The 24,635-nt window shown below is 52.0% G+C and overlaps 1 protein-coding gene across 4 annotated transcripts in view; it reads left to right on the top strand.

Moving 5' to 3' along the window:
- The first annotated feature begins 21,151 nt into the window (after positions 1-21,151).
- LOC144810163 (uncharacterized) overlaps positions 21,152-24,635 on the top strand; it is a 216,804-nt gene continuing 213,320 nt past the window's right edge. For 3 of the 4 annotated variants that reach the window (XR_013606876.1, XR_013606879.1, XM_078673771.1), the window contains exon 1: positions 21,162-21,243. The gene's annotated coding sequence lies outside the window, so the exon portion shown is untranslated. Of the gene's footprint in view, positions 21,244-24,635 lie in introns of all 4 variants that reach the window. The other variant, XR_013606880.1, reaches the window with a different exon arrangement.

The following is a 24,635-nucleotide window of genomic DNA, read 5'->3' as shown; positions in this document are numbered from 1 at the left end:
AGTGTGTGGAATTATTGATGTCATTTTAGTCAGACATCAAGCAAAACAACACAGCCCGGGGGAAGAGGGTTAGGGTTTGTAAAATGGATGGGAATGGGGGTTTCTTTTTGGGTAGGTTTTGTTGAGAGAAGAAAAAAAAAGCATAGCATGGACAAACAATAATTTAAGATAAAGACAATCTTTGGGTACAAACTAAAGCTAAGCACATGCAGTCACACTCATAGAATAAAACAATGGATACTGTATCTGTATTGCGTATGTTGTTGGAGTTGTCCTGTTGAACTTGGTAAGTAAGTTGCATGCAGCAAACAATTCCTCTTATTGGCGGCACTCCTCCATTCCAGCTGACGCTTCGTCCATCAATGTTGGTGACCACTGACAGAAGACACCCTGTCCACTGCCTGCCTGGCGGATGTTGACTGAAACCCGGCCTGTAATTATTGAACGGAAAACAGGAAGTGCTATTACAATACCGCTGATAAATAAATAAAAGGTATGTACGCTGTGTGGTTCAAAAAGTGACACTTTGATTTCCCTAATAGACAGTACAATATTTTTGAAATTGCGTGCTCTGTCTGAGTCACCTTTTTAAGGATAAATAAGTATGGCCAAAATATTATAGCGGATCTTTCCTCTCAAGGTAGGTGTACTGTAAACTGTGTTTTAGAACAAAATTTGACCTTCCCAGCAATGCTCCCACCAAGACCCTTACTAAAGCCAGTCGCAAAAATGTAGAAGAACCCCAATCAGATCTCCAAAAACGATGCCTAGCAGAAAAATGGTGACAAAACGTACTTTGAAAGTAACAGTAGGCCCAAATACAGACCGTGGATTGTATTCAAACCACTTGCAAGCAACCAAAAGTATCCATAGCCAGCATCGCTCCAACAGTGCTCTAAAACACCAGAACTGCGTTGCAATAGAACCCCCCGAAACACATGCAATCCTGCTGCTAGGGCTAACCCTAACGAACCCTAACTTACAAAAAGTGCCAAAACTGGTGTTTCCTTATGGATTTTGTCCAAAACACTTCTAGCCGGTATTAGACCTTCCCAGGAATGCCCCAGGCAAGACCCGCCAACCCACCCGCAAAAAACCACCCGACAACACCCCCAAACAGCGAAAAAGCTAAATCTCATACTTACAATATCTCTCGGCCTTCGGTCCAAACGCGGCGCTGTGCAGCTAGGTCATCATCATCAATCATCATAACTCCTGTTTTCCACCACGGATTTCCTGAAAAGCAAATGCAATCAAGATTAGACTGTCGCAGCAGTGCTTCGACAGAGACCCCGGCCGCAACCCACCCACGAACAGCAGGAAGCCCCCCAAAACGCTACATTGAGCAAGATGACAGAAGAAATAGCAAAAAAAAGGCTGTTCCTTAAGGATTTTGTCCAAAACACTTCTATCCGGTATTAGACCTTCCCAGGAATGCCCCAGGCAAGACCCGCCAACCCACCCGGAAAAAACCACCCGACAACACCCCCAAACAGCGAAAAAGCTAAATCTCATACTTACAATATCTCTCGGCCTTCGGTCCAAATGCGGCGCTGTGCAGCTAGGTCATCATCATCAATCATCATAACTCCTGTTTTCCACCACGGATTTCCTGAAAAGCAAATGCAATCAAGATTAGACTGTCGCAGCAGTGCTCCCAGACACCAAAAATCACCCACAAACACCCGGAACCCCGCCAAAGAGCACCCCAAAGGCAAGCAAGTCAGCAAAAACGGCAAGAAATTTCCACCTCATATTTGGTCCAAAACACTTTTGTCCATTATTAGAGCTTCACAGCAATGGGCCCAAATCCGTCAACTCACCCGCAAAGAAGTACAACACCCCCACAAGTGCTGAGTCTTTCTTCATTGGGCGTAATCCAGCACTCTGCTTTGAGGGAAATCGCAGTCTGGAGGAGGAGGATAGAGGAGCATGTTCTTCAGAACTTGTGAACCTGAGGAATGTAGACTGCGGCACCTTCAAATCAATAGGCAAACAATTGAAGACAGTTCTGCTGATGGTCTTGTTTTTGGGATTAGGTGATTAAAGTTTGAATTAAATTAACTGTGCAAAACAAAGAAAGAGAGACAAACAGGAATAAAAGTGAATAAGGACGAAAAAGAAAGTTCTTGATTCATTGTCTCATTTTCAGGGCTCGGTGTCAGGGAATAAGAAGAAGATTTTGTCATCATACTCTGCGAATTCAGGCAGGATGAGGTCAGTGCCACCGAACAGAGAACAAATCCCCTCATCTACGTTGCCGTCCTCCTCGTCTTCATGCGGCGTGCTTTCTCGTACTTTGTAATCTGGTGGTATGAGGTGCTGATTCATCTTGATCATTGTCAGCCGCTCCACATTTTTGGGCGAGAGGCGGCTCCGTTTGGGAGTTACAATGCCACCAGCAGCACTGAAAACACGTTCAGAAGACACACTTGCGAGTGGGCAAGACAAATAGTTTATAGCCAGGTTGGAGAGCTGTGGCCACAATTGTTTTTTGCCATGCCAATACTGCAATGGCTCATCATTAAGAAAGACCTCTGTTGAGTCATTCATATAGCCCTGCACCATCGACTCAAGGTCATCAACGGTTCCTCCACTTTGCTTACTTTTTGCTGTGCCTTTGACATTTTTTCGAGAACCATACCCAAGCAAACTTAGCCAATCCTCCTCAGCAGCCACTGTTAGTGTTGTGTGTGGTGCAGATGATCCAGTTGCCGGTGTCTTTAACGGCTGAGAGGTCACTTGTGCCCCAGCGACAGGTGCAGAAGTGGATTCTTGTGACTGGGGATGGCCTGCTGATGCTGATGCTGATGTACTGTCTTCTCCTTCAATAACCTGCCGTTCTTTTTCAAACCTCTTGGCTGACCAGGCTAACCAATGTTTGTACTTTTGAACATCTGCATCAGCAAAAGGAAAGAATGCTTCGCCTGCCAGCGCCTTTTTGTAGCGTGGATCCAGAATAGTAGCACAAATGTAATGCTGTTCTGACTTGATCTTTTGAAGACGTTCATCACCACGTAGGCGCTCTAATAATTTCTCAGACAAAATAAAATGGTCTTTTTTTTGTACATCTTTTTCAAACTCAGAAGACACCGCCATCAGTTGATGCTCCAGCATGCACAACAATTGGATAGCTTTTCCCAAATTACAGTCCTCCTGGCTGACTGCACGCGTGAAGAACTCAAAAGGACGAAGCATGTCTGTCAGGCTTTTAACTATGTCCCATTGCGCCGCACTCATCCGCAGGTCCTCCTTCTGAGATGTACCCTCTGTGAAGAAATAGTGATCGAGTACCGTATACTGCTCATACAGACGCTCAAGCATGTAGAAGGTTGAGTTCCAACGTGTTGCCACCTCCTGGATGAGTGCTTTCACTGGTATTCGACTTTGAAGTAGCAGCCTCCTCAGATGCTTCCGGGCCTTAAAAGAATGGCTGAAATGGTTGCACATTTTGCGGCAGGTGGCCATTACCGCGAACGCTGCACTGTCTCTATCACTCAAGAATTTTTGAACTACCAGGTTGATACAGTGCGCCAAACATGGCACTCTGAAATAGCCACCCTGCGACATGGCCTTAACTACATTGGCGCCATTATCCGTGGAAACATAACCAATCTTGCGTTTTTTTGGGGATAGCATTTTCAAGACCTTTTTGTCAAACTCTTCCAAAATGTTTTCTGCTGTGTGACTTTTCTCCAAGCCAAACATGGCTAGTGTTGCATGTTTCCGAGCAGCTTTGAAAACTTTGTCCGGGTCAACACCTGCGTTTAGCTTTGCTTTAACACCTGAAAAAGAGACCCAGTGTGCAGTGATGCACATGTAATCAGCGCCTGCGCCACTGGTCCACATGTCTGTTGTCAGATGTATCGTGTGAACAGCACTCTTCTGCAAAGCTGCCCCAATCGCCTCCAGCACATCTTCATGTAGTGCTGGAACCGCAACTCTGGCAAAATAGAACCGGCTAGGAACCTTCCATTTAGGGCAGAGCGTTGCCACTAATTCTAGAAAACCTACCGCTTCTACAAAAGAAAAAGGGAGAAGGTCCACAGCTAGCATTTTAGCCAGCTTAGTGTTATACAGACGCGTCAGTGGGTGGTTGCGTTCATATGGCACGTCTGAAGTAAGCATTGTTCTAATGTTGCCCTGGAACAAGCATTTACGGGCTGATAATGACTTCGTTGACCCAATTTTGCTCGCTGGTGAACTTTTGTGCGTTGGTGTCTCACTCGCTCCAACACTCTTAGTGTGCCTCACATTGGGTGTGCTGCTGACAGGGGTACTGGGTGTAAGGGAAGTGTTTGACAGGTCTTCTTCCTCCTCGTCATCATCAGATGAAACATCAACATTTCCTTGAATTCGGCCTTTCTTGATCGCATCTAGGTGCGCAAACCATTTGACAGTGTGCTGTCTCCTAAGATGACCTCTCTAGCCTCCGGTACCATAGTTGGTACCTGGCTTACCACGACTAACTGCAACCTTACAAAGGGTACAAATGGCAAACTTTGGATTTTTTGACAAACAGTAAAGAAGTCCCAAACTGGGGACTTGAAGTGTCTGTGGGACCTGGAGGAGGCGGCGATACTGGTGGTGGTGGTCATGAAGCTAATGCCAGATGAAGTGGAGGATCTGGATTGCCCAACTTTTGTACGTTGTGAACTTTCACCGCCACTAATTAAGGTCGAGGTGGATGGAGGTCTCTTCTTGCCAGAAAGAAATATGGAAGCGGGACGAGTTGGTGTACTACTTAACTCCAATGATTGTGGTGTTTCCACTGCCTCCTCATCGACAACATCATCATCATCATCACGCTCAGCAGCTCTTCGGGCTAGGGTCAAAATGTCTGTTTGCTGCATGCCCGCTGGGGCTGCAGTGACCTTTATGATGACTGGGTCGTCGTTGGGAGAGTCTTCATCAGCAGCAGTATCCGCCACTTCTTGTTGAGCCTCATCACACTCCATAACTCTGAGACTTTGGACGAGCTTCCTTTTACGCTTAACTACCTTTGTCGGATCATGGTGTGCCTCACTCTCAGACGGCTGTGGTGCTGGTTCCCAAGTTTGATCCGTATCATCAGAAGGAGGTGTGCTTGAAGAAGATGTAGACACCACCCTTGATCTCTTCCTTGCTAGGGGTGTGGAAGACAATGAAGGATCATCAGGAGGAGTGGCTTCCTCAAATGATACCTCGCCTTGATTGTCGATTTCCAGATGTGCCCCTACTTCTGGAGGAACAACTATTGTGGGCACTTGTGACCCTCCATGCACCTCTGCTTGCGCATCTCCTTGCGCTGCCTCTCCTTCCACATGTACTTGGGCTTGTACTTGCACATGTGATTGTTGTTGCGGCTGTGGTTGTTCAACACTAGTCAGATGAGCTACAACAACCTGTGTTGATTGAGGGACATTGCTGCTGCTTTCTTGCGATGAGCCAACATCACTGGTCGATGGTGATTGAAGAACTATACTGGCTGCCTCTGCAGCACTCAAGGGCTTGGACTTAAGTTGGCGTGGTGGTGGTGGTGGCACTGAGCCCAATGGAGCGGGGGTGCTGCTGCCAGCTTGGTCCCCAGCAGATCCCGCTGCTGCTGCAGGCATACTTTTTTTTTACTCCCAAAAAAAGGGGCGGGCGGCACACCAGTGTCCTTGGTAACTTGCTTCTTCTGCTCCTTACTGGCACCTTTCTTGCTAGAGGAGCTACGGGTTACTTTTTTGGGGGCCATCTTCTTCAGAGCAGGTCAGCAGGCAGCAGTTGCACGAGTTGCAGAGGGTTCTGTGTCCAGACGTGACGTCGCGTGACGTTATGCTGCACACACACACCGCTGCAGGACTTCTTCCTGGCACTGGTGGTTCTCTTGAGTCTTCTTGTGCACCTAAAAGCAATGGAAGACAGAGGAACATCAGTTCAGTTATACACCCCAAACAATCGACAAAACACAGAAAAATTAGCACAATCCCATGCCATCCATGATGTTTACATTGAAGACACCCCACAGAAAGACTAGGGACATGCAAGTATGCAACACTCACTACCCCTGGGCATAATGGATGAAAAGTAGGCAAAATAAGTGCATGCCTCAGACACTGCCTCTCTTCAAAATGGCCCCTTACACCCCAAGCACATGTTGCCTGTACCAGCCAGCACTCAAGATGGCCACCACCACCACCCACATGGCCAGTCCACATCAACAGTACACCCCCAAAAACAGAAAAACAGCCAGAAATCACCACAATCCAATGCCATCCATGATGTTTACATTAAAGAGAGTGAGACCACACCACAGGCACACTCAGTCCATGCACCACCACCCCTGGGCAAAAGGCCACACCAGCAGCCCCCAAAAAACGACAAAAAACAATAAAATAAGCACAATCCCAGCCCATCCATGGCCTCAATTATGTTTAAATTCAAGAAGACACCCCACAGAAAGACTAGGCCCATGCAACACTCACCACCCCTGGGCAAAGGGCCCCACCAGCAGGCCCAAAAAAACGACAGAAAACAATAAAATCTGCACAATCCCAGCCCATCCATGGCCTCAATGGTGTTTAAATTCAAGAAGACACCCCTCAGAAACACTAGGCCCATGCAACACTCACTACCCCTGGGCATAATGGATGAAAAGTAGGCAAAATAAGTGCAGGCCTCAGACACTGCCTCTCCTCAAAATGGCCCCTTACACCCCAAGCACATGTTGCCTGTACCAGCCAGCACTCAAGATGGCCACCACCACCACCCACATGGCCAGTCCACATCAACAGTACACCCCCAAAAACAGAAAAACAGCCAGAAATCACCACAATCCAATGCCATCCATGATGTTTACATTAAAGAGAGTGAGACCACACCACAGGCACACTCAGTCCATGCACCACCACCCCTGGGCAAAAGGCCACACCAGCAGCCCCCAAAAAACGACAAAAAACAATAAAATAAGCACAATCCCAGCCCATCCATGGCCTCAATTATGTTTAAATTCAAGAAGACACCCCACAGAAAGACTAGGCCCATGCAACACTCACCACCCCTGGGCAAAGGGCCCCACCAGCAGGCCCAAAAAAACGACAAAAAACAATAAAATCAGCACAATCCCAGCCCATCCATGGCCTCAATGGTGTTTAAATTCAAGAAGACACCCCTCAGAAACACTAGGCCCATGCAACACTCACTACCCCTGGGCATAATGGATGAAAAGTAGGCAAAATAAGTGCAGGCCTCAGACACTGCCTCTCCTCAAAATGGCCCCTTACACCCCAAGCACATGTTGCCTGTACCAGCCAGCACTCAAGATGGCCACCACCACCACCCACATGGCCAGTCCACATCAACAGTACACCCCCAAAAACAGAAAAACAGCCAGAAATCACCACAATCCAATGCCATCCATGATGTTTACATTAAAGAGAGTGAGACCACACCACAGGCACACTCAGTCCATGCACCACCACCCCTGGGCAAAAGGCCACACCAGCAGCCCCCAAAAAACGACAAAAAACAATAAAATAAGCACAATCCCAGCCCATCCATGGCCTCAATTATGTTTAAATTCAAGAAGACACCCCACAGAAAGACTAGGCCCATGCAACACTCACCACCCCTGGGCAAAGGGCCCCACCAGCAGGCCCAAAAAAACGACAAAAAACAATAAAATCAGCACAATCCCAGCCCATCCATGGCCTCAATGGTGTTTAAATTCAAGAAGACACCCCTCAGAAACACTCGGCCCATGCAACACTCACTACCCCTGGGCATAATGGATGAAAAGTAGGCAAAATAAGTGCAGGCCTCAGACACTGCCTCTCCTCAAAATGGCCCCTTACACCCCAAGCACATGTTGCCTGTACCAGCCAGCACTCAAGATGGCCACCACCACCACCCACATGGCCAGTCCACATCAACAGTACACCCCCAAAAAACAGAAAAACAGCCAGAAATCACCACAATCCAATGCCATCCATGATGTTTACATTAAAGAGAGTGAGACCACACCACAGGCACACTCAGTCCATGCACCACCACCCCTGGGCAAAAGGCCACACCAGCAGCCCCCAAAAAACGACAAAAAACAATAAAATAAGCACAATCCCAGCCCATCCATGGCCTCAATTATGTTTAAATTCAAGAAGACACCCCACAGAAAGACTAGGCCCATGCAACACTCACCACCCCTGGGCAAAGGGCCCCACCAGCAGGCCCAAAAAAACGACCAAAAACAATAAAATCAGCACAAGCCCAGCCCATCCATGGCCTCAATGGTGTTTAAATTCAAGAAGACACCCCTCAGAAAGACTAGGCCCATGCAACACTCACCACCCCTGGGCAAACGGCCCCACCAGCAGGCCCAAAAAAACGACAGAAAACAATAAAATCAGCACAATCCCAGCCCATCCATGGTCTCAATGGTGTTTAAATTCAAGAAGACACCCCTCAGAAACACTAGGCCCATGCAACACTCACTACCCCTGGGCATAATGGATGAAAAGTAGGCAAAATAAGTGCAGGCCTCAGACACTGCCTCTCCTCAAAATGGCCCCTTACACCCCAAGCACATGTTGCCTGTACCAGCCAGCACTCAAGATGGCCACCACCACCACCCACATGGCCAGTCCACATCAACAGTACACCCCCAAAAAACAGAAAAACAGCCAGAAATCACCACAATCCAATGCCATCCATGATGTTTACATTAAAGAGAGTGAGACTACACCACAGGCACACTCAGTCCATGCACCACCACCCCTGGGCAAAAGGCCACACCAGCAGCCCCCAAAAAACGACAAAAACAATAAAATAAGCACAATCCCAGCCCATCCATGGCCTCAATTATGTTTAAATTCAATAAGACACCCCACAGAAAGACTAGGCCCATGCAACACTCACCACCCCTGAGCAAAGGGCCCCACCAGCAGGCCCAAAAAAACGACCAAAAACAATAAAATCAGCACAAGCCCAGCCCATCCATGGCCTCAATGGTGTTTAAATTCAAGAAGACACCCCTCAGAAACACTAGGCCCATGCAACACTCACCACCCCTGGGCAAAGGGCCACACCAGCAGGCCCAAAAAAACGACAAAAAACAATAAAATAAGCACAATCCCAGCCCATCCATGGCCTCAATTATGTTTAAATTCAAGAAGACACCCCACAGAAAGACTAGGCCCATGCAACACTCACCACCCCTGGGCAAAGGGCCACACCAGCAGGCCCAAAAAACCGACAAAAATCAGCACAATCCCAGCCCATCCATGGCCTCAATGGTGTTTAAATTCAACAAAACAGTTGTATCATGCACCCCTAACCAACCCTGGTCCTACTGGATACTGTGGCTACCCACAATATAATTTATTTAATGTTCTGAAAAAGTTCCAAAATTGTACTTGCAGCAACTGTAATGCCCCAAACAAACTTACTTGTGAAAGTTGATTTCTAATCCAAAAGTGATCCAAAGACAGTCAAAAAGGCCTCAAATCCAAATATCCAGCAGCACCCACAAAAAGTAATCCTTCCAGCTCCAGATCCAAATGAAAGTGACCAGGAGATGGACAAAGCACTGGGAGGAGCCTGCTGGACAGGAACAGGAAGTTGGAGACTGTGGGGCACTTCCTTCCTCCCCCCCCCCCAAAAATGGACTCCTTGCAAAAAAAAAGGCCATGCAAATGTCAACCTGAGGAGTGATTCTGATAAAAATCATAATTTTCTGAAGGTTTATCCTGTTTGCTGGTGATTTTCTTGTGCAGAATTGCAAAAGCTCTATTTCGCGAGTGCCAGATTGTTCCTTTCCGCCGCAACTACGTGTTCGCAATTGCGAACTCTCGCGAGGTGTGCTGTGCAAGGTGGCAAGCCGCGATTACGTATTCGCGGGCGCCAAACTCCCGCGGGATCACGCAGCAAGATCCAAAATGGCGCAGCACTCGCAAAGAAAAACAACTCGGCAAACGCTAAATGACGGAAAGTGAACGCCGTGCACCACGCCGCGCGCCGCAACCAAGCAAAAAATCCGCCGCGCGGCGGAGCACGGATTTTCGACAAATTCGCAAGAGTTCGCGGATTGCGAATTTGCCGAAAATCCGAAAAATCCGCGACCGGAGCGGATTTTACGCCCATGCTTAGTGTTCACAGCATTGAAACCTGGCAGACATTCAAGCACGAGTGCATATTTATTGGTTATTGGTTAAAACAATATGGAAATATACACATTTTAGTTTAAATTTTCCACAAAACCCACAATAAATATGGATAAATACAGATGGAAATGGCAAACAAAATAAATACCATAAAACCGGGAGCCCTACTTATATATGGGCCCATTATTCCACAAAGTGTGGAAAATGACAATGTATATGTACATAAGCGGCGTTCATTTGTGTTCACCCTCGCCACTGTTGAAGGTAAAGCGAAAGTCACGTAACAGTGGCCCTGCCATCTTGTCCCCTTTTAGGCCCCATCACGAACATAGATAGTAGCCATTTTGTGTGTTATGACCTCTCTGCCCACTGCCAATAACCTGCGTCTCTCTCTCTCTCTCCCCCACTCCCCAGCCTCGCGAGTATTCCCCCGCGCCCGACAGCCCCCGGTCTCTCCTGCTCGGACCATAAACGCCCCTCTAAACACGACCCTGTCTCCGTGCTGAACCCCTGCCCCGTCGCTCTTTCATCCTATCCATAGAACAGGCCCTTTTGGTAACCTCTTCCTCCCTGCCCGATTGCCCGGCCTGATCCCAGGCCATCACCTAGCCCAACAGATGCAGTTTATTGCTCCCTACAGTAGGACCTCGCCTCACATCAGAGGAGCGGTGATTAATCAAGGCCTTCACACCCCTAGATCTGACCGACACCCCTGCATTCCTCCCAGGAACACCCTTCCTCTCTTCTGATGACCCCCCCCCGGCTACACCTGGCCTCTCGACCCAGTCCCATATCATAAAACTGGGTCTCGTGGATGTACCCCCCGGCCCGCATAGCGAAACGTGATCCTATCGCCTGCCCAACCTTAGATCCGACCACCCCTCTTGCCCTCGTGTCCTGTTGGAATGTCCGGCTGCAGATTACAATCACATGTTACATTTGGGAGGGGAAAACAACATCAGAGCGACCGGTATGGGAATAGGCCTGAAGCTGGGATTCCAAACATGCCTTTTCCGCACTTCAAAGAGTCTTTATTGCAAATAGGATTGTTTGTGCATCATAAACCTGTGTATAAAAGACAGAGCCGTAGAGAAACTTGTTAGAGCACCTCGAGAAGATACCCTGTTGTCAGATTTGACGTGTTCTGTTCCGTCGGAAATAAACTCCTGTTTCCTGCCTTCCAGTCTCCAGCGCCTGCCTCTTTATTTGGTAATCGTGAGTTGGGTGAGAAGCGGCTAATGCCGGGCAAACCTAGAAAAGGGGTAATACGACCTGATCTGCCCGAACCCTTTTTTCATCAATAGGAGACGGATTAAATTACTCCATCGCTCTGGTGGAGGGACTGCCCGCCAGATTTATAAATGAATTTATAAATAAAGCTGGCATATAAAGCAAGGGCAGGAACCACCTTCATGGTGCTTCCTGTCAATGCATTTTTCTATTTGATATAGAGCTCCACCAGTGGGGCCGAGCCCTGTAGCAAACAGTTTTCTCTTTTTATTTTTAAAAAGAAAACCCTGAAACTGAATTTTATTTTTGAAAATAAAAAAATGCGATTATCCCTTGGCCATGGGATTCTTCTCCTGAAGAATGTGACCCACTTGGGGCCACCCTGGTCACCTCGGACCACCTCTCAGCTTTCCATACCAAATGAAGAGTCCGAGGAACAGTAGAGAATATAACAATAATTGTTTTATTCAGATTCACTCAGAGTGGAGCACCGTCTGCACAGTCTGGAAGAGTGGTACAGAGGGAACTAAAGATCAGCAAGCAAAACAATACATTATGTACATTTCATACCCGGGTGAAGGCACGCCGACAATGGAATTTTCCATGCATAGGCAGCTGGACAGTGAAATACCAAAAAAAGGTTTCAGTTCCATTATCTTGCACAACCTAGCACAGTCCGAGGTCGTTTCACCCGGGCCTGCCATCAGATAAGTGGGAGAGGGCCTCTGTCTATGCAAAAGCTATGCACTGTCCCTAACAATTCATTATTGCAGAAACTAAACTCAACAGAAGCTTTTTCTTAGAAACAGTAAAGGATTAGTTTCGATCATCATTCAAAATGGCGTCTTTAACAGAAAATGGTGCCGCAAATGTTATCTTATATAGGGCACTGCGTAAACATTCACGGGTCTATTCTAACACTCTCATGGCAAGAGAAGTATTTAGCAGTTTTCACTGCTCCTTATTGCAAGGGTTTTCCTGGCGGTGACAGACAGTGAAAACTGACCGGTCATTCCATCAAACTGATTTAGGTGAGCGTAATGACAGGTCAGCCTCTGATAGCCCTGCAGAGAAGTTTGGACATGACTGAGACGAAGTAACATATAAATCTGGTGGGCGAACCACCATGCTGGCAAGGAGGAACCACTGTCGCCATTGCAACGAAGTTCCCTGACTGACAACATATAACTCAGCCCCAGAGTTCTTTACGCTTACTTTGTTTCTCTAGTTCTGCACACAAGGGAGCATATACTCAAGAACGTGTGATAACCATCACAAAAGTAACTTAACACAACTCCCAACATCACAGTCTATTGTGAGAAAATTAGGCTGTGTTAACGAAGCATTCTCAACGCAGCGGTACCATGCAATAGTCACCAGATAACGCATCAAATGTCCGTGTTAACACCAAAGCCATGCCGCAAAAATGCAAAACCCAAACGCAAAATATCCTGCGATGAGGCCAGTTGCGGTACAAAAAGCAGCAAAAAGCAGGGACAGGCCTGCAAATCCCACGCGTCTGGCGGGAAAATGCACTATTAAGGCTACAAAAACAACACACCAGAAACAATCCAAAGTGTGCAGCGACATGGATGCACCCTGACCGAGTGTAGAGGCCGAGGCGAACCCCACAACCCTTACAGACCACCAGCAAGGAACAACGGAGTCGGGGAAGGCCATGGAGAAGAGGGAGAGGAAGACGGGGTGCAGTCTGCAGCAAAACAAGATCAGCGTCACAGAGGTGACAGAACACAACCATCAACTGACCCACAATTAGACCACCAGGAATGCAGTCGGAGTGTCGAGGAGGCCGATGGAGGAGGCCAAGAGGTGCAGGCATGATGTGAAAATCTAAACAAGGTACAAAGGTGCTGCCAACAGGACGGCAGCAACGGCAACAGAAGGTGGGAGTCCTGCGCCACAGGAGGAGCTGGAGGAAACGGAGGCCACCGTCAACAGTGTGGAGACGGTGCAAAGAGTTGGGAATCTGGACACAGTTCGATAGGACCTGACACAACAACAACAGGGTGAGTAACGACCAGGGACTGGGGAGACATGGGCACAATGCCACACATGCACAATGATGTGTAGCACACTGCACACCCGCAATGACCCTGGATCATGTCCCTCATCCCCGTGGCACACTGCAGCACACAGCCATAGGAAGAACAGCACATCCACATTGATGACAATGTGGTACAAGGTGCAACCCTGACACTGCAGAATAGAGGACACAACTGGCTCCGCACATTCGCAGAAACAGGCCTACTACATCGGACAGAGATGGAAACTGTGAAATGGAAATGTACGCGTACAACCTCACATCCGTCATGTAGTCCAAATGTCCACTGTGCCTCATCTAAATCCAGCACCTCCAAAACAGCCACAATGTAAGCTGACATACAGTCTGCATGTAAACAAGAACGATGCTCCAACTTACATGTCAACACAAAGTTAACACGCAGAGCAGGACAGACAACTCATCAGTGATGCCGGAGAGGACCAGCACACCTTCGACACCGATGTCCACAACAGCCCACGGACATCCCATGCAACCCACCACCAGGACCAGGGCAGCTAAGCTACTTAGGGGAGAACCCAGCCCCTGCAATAGCCCACACAGCATGAAGCACCCACAAGCATGGCAGGCCCACAACACTTTACAGCCCCACACATGGCACACCAATGCCAGGTGTCAGAACGCCAAAAGGAGGTGGGCGAACAGGTGCGGTGTGGTCCGAACCCATGGAAGGTGAACTAGATCACCTATGTGGGTGTCTATTACCCTTCAGGGACCACCTACACTCCAAAAAGGAAACCCACACAGCCATAGAGATACATGCAGATGCAGATTTCCAGTACAGAACCACACCCAGGGGCATGCACATATCAGTCACACACCCACGTTGGCTCTGCATATGACAGCCCAGTCCACTCCCCTTATAAATTGAGTGGGTGACAACACAGCTACATGTCCAAGCACTAACCCGCTGCCTGCGGTGACATGTCTGCGTCCGCTGTACACAGCACAATGCAATGTCGTGGGGCCCAGGGCCCACATGCATACAACAAGACCACAGGGACACATGCAGATATTATGTTGAACTGGCTACGGACACTTGCGCCCGGCCCCTTTATTGGCAGGGCCACATGTACAGTGACGCCTGTGCTGGAAAATAGTAGAGTATAAGCCAGCCCGCACGGAGTGCTTGGTGCTGGCAACAACTTAAACAGTGGACACCAGTGCAATGGAAACAGAAAACACCAACATAACAGAGTCAACTGCTGAGCAACATGGAGGGAGCCAGAGCAAGTACAGAAGTGTCTGGGAGTTTCAGTGCGCTGAGTTTGGGGCACTAGAGCTGAGCGCGCACATTTGAAGAAAATATCTAGGATAGTGTCCCTCCTGGACATTTCTGATGCAGCTGCAGGGGGGGTCACACCTGCATCATCTTCACCATCGTCCCCGGTCTCCTGCACTGCCTTAGGAGACATTGAGAGCCCTGTGATGTGGGGAGAACCCTTGAGGGCCCCTTGAGGCTCATCATGGAGGGTCCATGCCCGGGGCTGCTTCTGTGACCCTGAGGGGTCTGGAGCTCCTGTGACGGGCCTCAGAGTCCCGGCGTCTCCTGGCACATGAGCCCTGTGATCTGAGGGAACCCTTGAGGGCCCCTTGAGGCTCATCATGGAGGGTCCGTGCCCGGGGCTGCTTCTGTGGCCCTGAGGGGTCTGGGGCTCCTGTGACGGGGCCTCAGAGTCCCGGCGTCTCCTCACACGAGCCCTGTGATCTGAGGGAACCCTTGAGGGCCCCTTGAGGCTCATCATGGAGGGTCCGTGCCCGGGGCTGCTTCTGTGGCCCTGAGGGGTCTGTGGCTCCTGTGACGGGCCTCAGAGTCCTGGCGTCTCCTCACACGAGCCCTGTGATCTGAGAGCCCCTTGAGGGTCATCATGGAGGGTCCATGCCCGGGGCTGCTTCTGTGGCTCTGAGGGGTCAGTGGCTCCTGTGACGGGCCTCAGAGTCCCGGCGTCTCCTCACACGAGCCCTGTGATCTGAGGACCCTTGAGAGCCCCTTGAGGCTCATCATGGAGGGTCCGTGCCCGGGGCTGCTTCTGTGGCCCTGAGGGGTCTGGAGCTCCTGTGACGGGCCTCAGAGTCCCGGCGTCTCCTCACACGAGCCCTGTGATCTGAGGACCCTTGAGGGCCCCTTGAGGCTCATCATGGAGGGTCCGTGCCCGGGGCTGCTTCTGTGGCCCTCAGGGGTCTGTGGCTGTGACGGCCTCAGAGTCCCGGCGTCTCCTCACACGAGCCCTGTGATCTGAGGACCCTTGAGGGCCCCTTGAGGCTCATCATGGAGGGTCCATGCCCGGGGCTGCTTCTGTGGCCCTGAGGGGTCTGTGGCTCCTGTGACGGGCCTCAGAGTCCCGGCGTCTCCTCACACGAGCCCTGTCATCTGAGGGAACCCTTGAGGGCCCCTTGAGGCTCATCATGGAGGGTCCGTGCCCGGGGCTGCTTCTGTGGCCCTGAGGGGTCTGGAGCTCCTGTGACGGGCCTCAGAGTCCCGGCGTCTCCTCACACGAGCCCTGTGATCTGAGGACCCTTGAGGGCCCCTTGAGGCTCATCATGGAGGGTCCATGCCCGGGGCTGCTTCTGTGGCCCTCAGGGGTCTGTGGCTGTGACGGCCTCAGAGTCCCGGCGTCTCCTCACACGAGCCCTGTGATCTGAGGACCCTTGAGGGCCCCTTGAGGCTCATCATGGAGGGTCCATGCCCGGGGCTGCTTCTGTGGCCCTGAGGGGTCTGGGGCTCCTGTGACGGGGCCTCAGAGTCCCGGCGTCTCCTCACACGAGCCCTGTGATCTGAGGGAACCCTTGAGGGCCCCTTGAGGCTCATCATGGAGGGTCCGTGCCCGGGGCTGCTTCTGTGGCCCTGAGGGGTCTGTGGCTCCTGTGACGGGCCTCAGAGTCCCGGCGTCTCCTCACACGAGCCCTGTGATCTGAGGACCCTTGAGGGCCCCTTGAGGGTCATCATGGAGGGTCCATGCCCGGGGCTGCTTCTGTGGCTCTGAGGGGTCAGTGGCTCCTGTGACGGGCCTCAGAGTCCCGGCGTCTCCTCACACGAGCCCTGTGATCTGAGGACCCTTGAGGGCCCCTTGAGGCTCATCATGGAGGGTCCGTGCCCGGGGCTGCTTCTGTGGCCCTGGGGGGTCTGTGGCTCCTGTGACGGCCTCAGAGTCCCGGCGTCTCCTCACACGAGCCCTGTGATCTGAGGACCCTTGAGGGCCCCTTGAGGCTCATCATGGAGGGTCCATGCCCGGGGCTGCTTCTGTGGCCCTGAGGGGTCTGTGGCTCCTGTGACGGGCCTCAGAGTCCCGGCGTCTCCTCACACGAGCCCTGTCATCTGAGGGAACCCTTGAGGGCCCCTTGAGGCTCATCATGGAGGGTCCATGCCCGGGGCTGCTCCTGTGGGGGGTCTGGAGCGCCTGTGACGGGGCCTCAGAGTCCCGGCGTCTCCTCACACGAGCCCTGTGATCTGAGGACCCTTGAGGGCCCCTTGAGGCTCATCATGGAGGGTCCGTGCCCGGGGCTGCTTCTGTGGCCCTGAGGGGTCTGGAGCTCCTGTGACGGGCCTCAGAGTCCCGGCGTCTCCTCACACGAGCCCTGTGATCTGAGGACCCTTGAGGGCCCCTTGAGGCTCATCATGGAGGGTCCGTGCCCGGGGCTGCTTCTGTGGCCCTCAGGGGTCTGTGGCTGTGACGGCCTCAGAGTCCCGGCGTCTCCTCACACGAGCCCTGTGATCTGAGGACCCTTGAGGGCCCCTTGAGGCTCATCATGGAGGGTCCATGCCCGGGGCTGCTTCTGTGGCCCTGAGGGGTCTGTGGCTCCTGTGACGGGCCTCAGAGTCCCGGCGTCTCCTCACACGAGCCCTGTGATCTGAGGGGACCCTTGAGGGCCCCTTGAGAGTCATCATGGAGGGTCCGTGCCCGGGGCTGCTTCTGTGGCCCTGAGGGGTCTGTGGCTCCTGTGACGAGGCCTCAGAGTCCCGGCGTCTCCTCACACGAGCCCTGTGATCTGAGGACCCTTGAGGGCCCCTTGAGAGTCATCATGGAGGGTCCATGCCCGGGGCTGCTTCTGTGGCACTCAGGGGTCTGGAGCTGTGACGGGCCTCAGAGTCCTGGCGTCTCCTCACACGAGCCCTGTGATCTGAGGACCCTTGAGGGCCCCTCGAGGCTCATCATGGAGGGTCCGTGCCCGGGGCTGCTTCTGTGGCCCTGAGGGGTCTGTGGCTCCTGTGACGGCCTCAGAGTCCTGGCGTCTCCTCACACGAGCCCTGTGATCTGAGGGAACCCTTGAGGGCCCCTTGAGGCTCATCATGGAGGGTCCGTGCCCGGGGCTGCTTCTGTGGCCCTGAGGGGTCTGGGGCTCCTGTGACGGCCTCAGAGTCCCGGCGTCTCCTCACACGAGCCCTGTGATCTGAGGGAACCCTTGAGGGCCCCTTGAGGCTCATCATGGAGGGTCCGTGCCCGGGGCTGCTTCTGTGGCCCTGAGGGGTCTGTGGCTCCTGTGACGGGGCCTCAGAGTCCCGGCGTCTCCTGCAGAGAGCCCTGTGATCTGAGGGAACCCTTGAGGGCCCCTTGAGGCTCATCATGGAGGGTCCATGCCCGGGGCTGCTTCTGTGGCCCTGAGGGGTCTGTGGCTCCTGTGACGGGCCTCAGAGTCCCGGCGTCTCCTCACACGAGCCCTGTGATCCGAGGGGACCCTTGAGGGCCCCTTGAGGCTCATCATGGAGGGTCCGTGCCCGGGGCTGCTTCTGTGGCCCTGAGGGGTCTGTGGCTGTGACGGCCTCAGAGTCCCGGCGTCTCCTCACACGAGCCCTGTGATCTGAGGACCCTTGAGGGCCCCTTGAGGCTCATCATGGAGGGTCCGTGCCCGGGGCTGCTTCTGTGGCTCCTGTGACGGGCCTCAGAGACCCGGCGTCTCCTCACACGAGCCCTGTGATATGAGGGAACCCTTGAGGGCCCCTTGAGGCTCATCATGGAGGGTCCGTGCCCGGGGCTGCTTCTGTGGCCCTGAGGGGTCTGTGGCTCCTGTGACGGGGCCTCAGAGTCCCGGCGTCTCCTCACACGAGCCCTGTGATCTGAGGACCCTTGAGAGCCCCTTGAGGCTCATCATGGAGGGTCCGTGCCCGGGGCTGCTTCTGTGGCCCTGAGGGGTCTGTGGCTCCTGTGACGGCCTCAGAGTCCCGGCGTCTCCTCACACGAGCCCTGTGATCTGAGGACCCTTGAGGGCCCCTTGAGGCTCATCATGGAGGGTCCGTGCCCGGGGCTGCTTCTGTGGCCCTCAGGGGTCTGGAGCTGTGACGGGGCCTCAGAGTCCCGGCGTCTCCTCACACGAGCCCTGTGATCTGAGGGAACCCTTGAGGGCCCCTTGAGGCTCATCATGGAGGGTCCGTGCCCGGGGCTGCTTCTGTGGCCCTCAGGGGTCTGGAGCTCCTGTGACGGGGCCTCAGAGTCCTGGCGTCTCCTCACACGAGCCCTGTGATCTGAGGGGACCCTTGAGGGCCCCTTGAGGCTCATCATGGAGGGTCCATGCCCGGGGCTGCTTCTGTGGCCCTGAGGGGTCTGTGGCTCCTGTGACGGCCTCAGAGTCCCGGCGTCTCCTGCAGAGAGCCCTGTGATCTGAGGGAACCCTTGAGGGCCCCTTGAGGCTCATCATGGAGGGTCCGTGCCCGGGGCTGCTTCTGTGGCCCTGAGGGGTCTGTGGCTCCTGTGACGGCCTCAGAGTCCCGGCGTCTCCTCACACGAGCCCTGTGATCTGAGGGAACCCTTGAGGGCCCCTTGAGGCTCATCATGGAGGGTCCATGCCCGGGGCTGCTTCTGTGGCCCTGAGGGGTCTGTGGCTCCTGTGACGGCCTCAGAGTCCCGGCGTCTCCTGCAGAGAGCCCTGTGATCTGAGGGAACCCTTGAGGGCCCCTTGAGGCTCATCATGGAGGGTCCGTGCCCGGGGCTGCTTCTGTGGCCCTGAGGGGTCTGGAGCTCCTGTGACGGGCCTCAGAGTCCCGGCGTCTCCTCACACGAGCCCTGTGATCTGAGGGGACCCTTGAGGGCCCCTTGAGAGTCATCATGGAGGGTCCGTGCCCGGGGCTGCTTCTGTGGCCCTCAGGGGTCTGTGGCTGTGACGGCCTCAGAGTCCCGGCGTCTCCTCACACGAGCCCTGTGATCTGAGGACCCTTGAGGGCCCCTTGAGGCTCATCATGGAGGGTCCGTGCCCGGGGCTGCTTCTGTGGCCCTGAGGGGTCTGTGGCTCCTGTGACGGGCCTCAGAGTCTCGGCGTCTCCTCACACGAGCCCTGTGATCTGAGGACCCTTGAGGGCCCCTTGAGGCTCATCATGGAGGGTCCGTGCCCGGGGCTGCTTCTGTGGCCCTGAGGGGTCTGTGGCTCCTGTGACGGCCTCAGAGTCCCGGCGTCTCCTGCAGAGAGCCCTGTGATCTGAGGGAACCCTTGAGGGCCCCTTGAGGCTCATCATGGAGGGTCCGTGCCCGGGGCTGCTTCTGTGGCCCTGAGGGGTCTGGAGCTCCTGTGACGGGCCTCAGAGTCCCGGCGTCTCCTCACACGAGCCCTGTGATCTGAGGGGACCCTTGAGGGCCCCTTGAGAGTCATCATGGAGGGTCCGTGCCCGGGGCTGCTTCTGTGGCCCTCAGGGGTCTGTGGCTCCTGTGACGGGCCTCAGAGTCCCGGCGTCTCCTGCAGAGAGCCCTGTGATCTGAGGGAACCCTTGAGGGCCCCTTGAGGCTCATCATGGAGGGTCCGTGCCCGGGGCTGCTTCTGTGGCCCTGAGGGGTCTGTGGCTCCTGTGACGGGCCTCAGAGTCTCGGCGTCTCCTCACACGAGCCCTGTGATCTGAGGACCCTTGAGGGCCCCTTGAGGCTCATCATGGAGGGTCCGTACCCGGGGCTGCTTCTGTGGCCCTCAGGGGTCTGTGGCTGTGACGGCCTCAGAGTCCCGGCGTCTCCTCACACGAGCCCTGTGATCTGAGGACCCTTGAGGGCCCCTTGAGGCTCATCATGGAGGGTCCGTGCCCGGGGCTGCTTCTGTGGCCCTGAGGGGTCTGTGGCTCCTGTGACGGGCCTCAGAGTCTCGGCGTCTCCTCACACGAGCCCTGTGATCTGAGGACCCTTGAGGGCCCCTTGAGGCTCATCATGGAGGGTCCGTGCCCGGGGCTGCTTCTGTGGCCCTGAGGGGTCTGTGGCTCCTGTGACGGCCTCAGAGTCCCGGCGTCTCCTGCAGAGAGCCCTGTGATCTGAGGGAACCCTTGAGGGCCCCTTGAGGCTCATCATGGAGGGTCCGTGCCCGGGGCTGCTTCTGTGGCCCTGAGGGGTCTGTGGCTCCTGTGACGGGCCTCAGAGTCTCGGCGTCTCCTCACACGAGCCCTGTGATCTGAGGACCCTTGAGGGCCCCTTGAGGCTCATCATGGAGGGTCCGTACCCGGGGCTGCTTCTGTGGCCCTCAGGGGTCTGGGGCTCCTGTGACGGCCTCAGAGTCCCGGCGTCTGAGGAGAACCGGCCCAGTTAAAGCGGTTAGAAGGAGCTGCGGCCTCTCTTTGTCACAACTTCCGGTTCACACGGGTCAGAAAGAACTGTGTGTGTGTCCTGGGCTCTGCTTCCGGTTTACTCGGGGTCGGAAGGAGCCGTGAGCTTCTCTCTGTCACTGCTTCCGGGTCACGGGGCGCCGAGGTCAGTTCAGTGCGTGTACAAAGGAGGTGTATTTCGTACGCATTCACTACTTCCGGTCTCAGCACGCCTGAGCTCGTTACTGCTTCCGGTTCGTGTCAGGGACCGTTTGAGACTGGACCCGGATGAGAGTTCTTCCGCTCCAAGGCCCCCCCGAGTCCGAGCTGTGAGTACCCACGGGGGGGGCAATGACCGAGGACCAGGGGTGGGGGCTGCAGCTCATGTCTGCCTCGCGCCGGGGTGTGTGTGGAGCCTGTAGGCCCCCTGCTGTGGTGTCACCGTCCCGGGGGGCTGTGGCCGAGGCCTGTGGGTGCGTTGGGTCCTCCATGTTGAGTCTTGAACCCTGCTGCTGCCTCGGTCCTTTAGAAGAAGAAGGTGCTCAGGGCTCGTGTGTTTGCAATCGAGCCAGTGAGTCCATCCACTTCCAAGGCTTGTTGTTGCTGCGCGGCCTCTGACGCCACATCTGCATCACCGACCCCACATCTGCATCACCGACCCCAGCGGATCCGCCCAAGATCACATCTGTAGATCACTGTCACTCACCCAGACCCTCCTGTGAGAACCCCCCCCCCCCCAAACCCCACTCACACGGGGACAACTCAACACGCACATGTGCTCGCATGTAAACCTACTACAACCCTTATTCGTAATCTAGACTTCTTTGCTATTCACACATGTAGATTTACACCGAAGCATAGACTTACTTTTCCACTTCTGCTGGCGTCCCCACCAACAGGACTTGCATTGTTACTGTTCACATTTAAAGAGCTCATCTTGAGAAATTATTGGAGAAATTACTGAGGTGTAGTACTCTTTAAAACATATTTTAATACAAAGTATAAATGTAAAGTAATTAAAATATTTTTTATACACCTGCAACCCAAAAAAATGAAATGTTACAGATCATTAACCCATGAAATGTAAAACAAATAATGAATCCACTGAAGTATATTTATTTAATTGATACAAATATAATAAATACACCTAGACTATAAACCAAGTGTCCTGTGTGCACTGATAAAGCTTCAAACTACTCTTTTGATTTGCAAGTCATACTTTAGGACTTATTTTATGTTTTCAGAGGACTACACTTGGCCCAGCCCTCTCCCTTCCCATGCAGTCTCCTTTCTAATATGGAATAAACAGACATTTAAACACACTGTGGATGCACAAATTCTATGACCTGCATGTGAAGGGAAAGCAGCCAGACCGGCTGAACTACCTTAAAGGCAACTTCTAGAATGAGAAGAAAAGGCAGTAATCACACATTTTAAAAGAAAGACCGGCAGACACTCTGACTAACAAACTCGGAGCAAGACATCACCCAGAGAAAATAATTCAAAAGATCAACAAATACTAATAGCGAAACGATCCTAGAAACCCCCCTAAGGGATTCAAGAGAATAGGCTCATTTTTATGACTACCTACAAAATTACATCTAACCAAGTGAAAAAGAGAATAAATAAGAACGTTTGAATACTGAATACTGCAAATTTCACGACTGAATTTATTTTCTCAGAGCCTCAGACACTCACTAGTACACACTAGTTTATTACAGAAAATTACCAATCCCACATCCATACCTTGCTTGTTGGGCTTGCCAAAAATGACTGAATAATACCCCTTCAGCATTTGCAGTGTGTGCCACCTAACATCGCCAACCAAAACCTTGGAGCTGAGTTTATAAAACACCCGAAGTCAACTCGAACCATACATTGTAATTAGGGCTCCCAGTTTTATGGTATGTATTTTTTAACATTTCCATTTGTATTTGACCATATTTCTTTTTAGGACATTTTATCTGTATTGATCCATATTTATTTTGTGTTATGAGTATAAAAGAAGTTGTAAACTGTACATTTCTGTATTTATTTAACTGATTGACGGGCACTCAGAATTTGATGTCTGTCGTGTTTTGGATATTTAAGCTGTCAAGTGTTACATAATATATCCACCAGTAAATACTAGCATTCTACCACACATGTATATTGACATTAGCCAGTATTTAAAGAAATTGCATCCCGATTTTTAATTTCCCATGCTGTCTATCTGCTCAGCTTGAAAGCAGCGCACTTTTCTGTATTTATCCACTTTTAAAAATAAATGTATCTGTAAAAAGCCATAATATCCGTAAAAATGGAAAACAGGGAGCCGTAATTGTAATTCAGTCCTAGTTATATACATGATCAGCTGACCATCTTTATTTAGGTTCATCGGGATGATGTCAAGGAAGACTAAATCCCACATATGTGAACAGTGAAGCAATTTGCGATGTAAACAAAGCTGCAGAAAGATGTCAAGCAAATTCTCATCATTGGGGTACACCGTTAATGAACAACTTTGTAGCACAACAAAACAAAGCATATATTGTATGAAAAAGAATATCAGTGGGTCTATAAACAGACGGCCATGGGGAATGGCATGAACATGCCACACCGTGGAGAACAATTTACAGATCATAATGTTTCCTTGTCAACATTGGGCAGTAACAGGGCGAGATCCATGGTTGGAGTCCAGCACATCTGTCCATTAATAGGCAATAGGTTTACCTAACACTCGAATGTCCGCCGACTCTCTAGTGCCCTAAGGGACATATGATATACACCAATCATCTACGTGAATACTTAAGTTTGTTGGTTTTCGGGCGTAATAGTTTGTATAGTTGCGAGACTTGGTGTCCTAGTTTGTTAATGTTTGCGACAAAAAAGGAAGATTGAAGCTTGGGCGCTATTTATTTACCTGTTGCACTATAGTAACATTGTGGCCCCAAGAATGTGATTCTGTCCTAGAATTCTAATTTAGAAATACAGGAGCGGCTCCCTATGTGTGGGGCGTGGCTTTGTCTGTACTGTTTGGAGTGAACACATGTTAAAGCAAATCCTATTGGTTCTGTCAATGTTTTTTTACATGTTGCATAGCAGCGCCAGCTGCTGTGCAACATGGTTTAAAGTTTAGAAAAAGTGCTATGCACAGCCAGCTTTGGCTGCATAATAGTGCTTTTTTCGCCTTGCTCTGCTGTGCAACATGTTATAACAAGCATTGGCATAGCCAGTGGGTCTCGCCTTTGGGACCTTATAGGTGTTTAGCCATGCAACAGTTGATGTTGCACCAAGGATATTGTGCTGCATAATTAAATACTTATCAGGTCCCAAAGGAGAGACCTATTGCCTATGCCAATGCTTTTTTTATTAAATGGGCAGAGGGGTTGATGGGTTGGGGGCTGAGGTGGGGATGTGCCTCTAAGTCTGTTCTGGACATAAGGCTCGTCTCCCTTCAAGGCCCGCCACATTGTCTCAGGGTGACATTTCTTATTTTGAAGTTACAAGAACTGGTTTTAAGAAGGGTGTAGGATGTCTTTAGAGTTTTAGGGGCCCAATAGGATGACGGGCAGACTTTGTCCGCCCGTCATCCTGTCGTTTGTAGGGACCGCCCGACATAAGGGCGGGGGTCCCTTTGGGGGCATTAGGATGCGCTCGCCACCGTGGCAGGCGCATTCTGAGCATTGTGGCGGGCGGTGCTGAATGCACCGCCGGCCGCAATGCTAAAGATACATGTTGT

Source organism: Lissotriton helveticus, chromosome 1_1 (genome assembly GCF_964261635.1).
Source record: "Lissotriton helveticus chromosome 1_1, aLisHel1.1, whole genome shotgun sequence".
In the NCBI taxonomy this organism is placed as follows: Eukaryota; Metazoa; Chordata; class Amphibia; order Caudata; family Salamandridae; genus Lissotriton; species Lissotriton helveticus.
The sequence above is the reverse complement of the archived record's forward strand: the minus strand, read 5'-3'. Positions and strand labels throughout refer to the sequence as shown.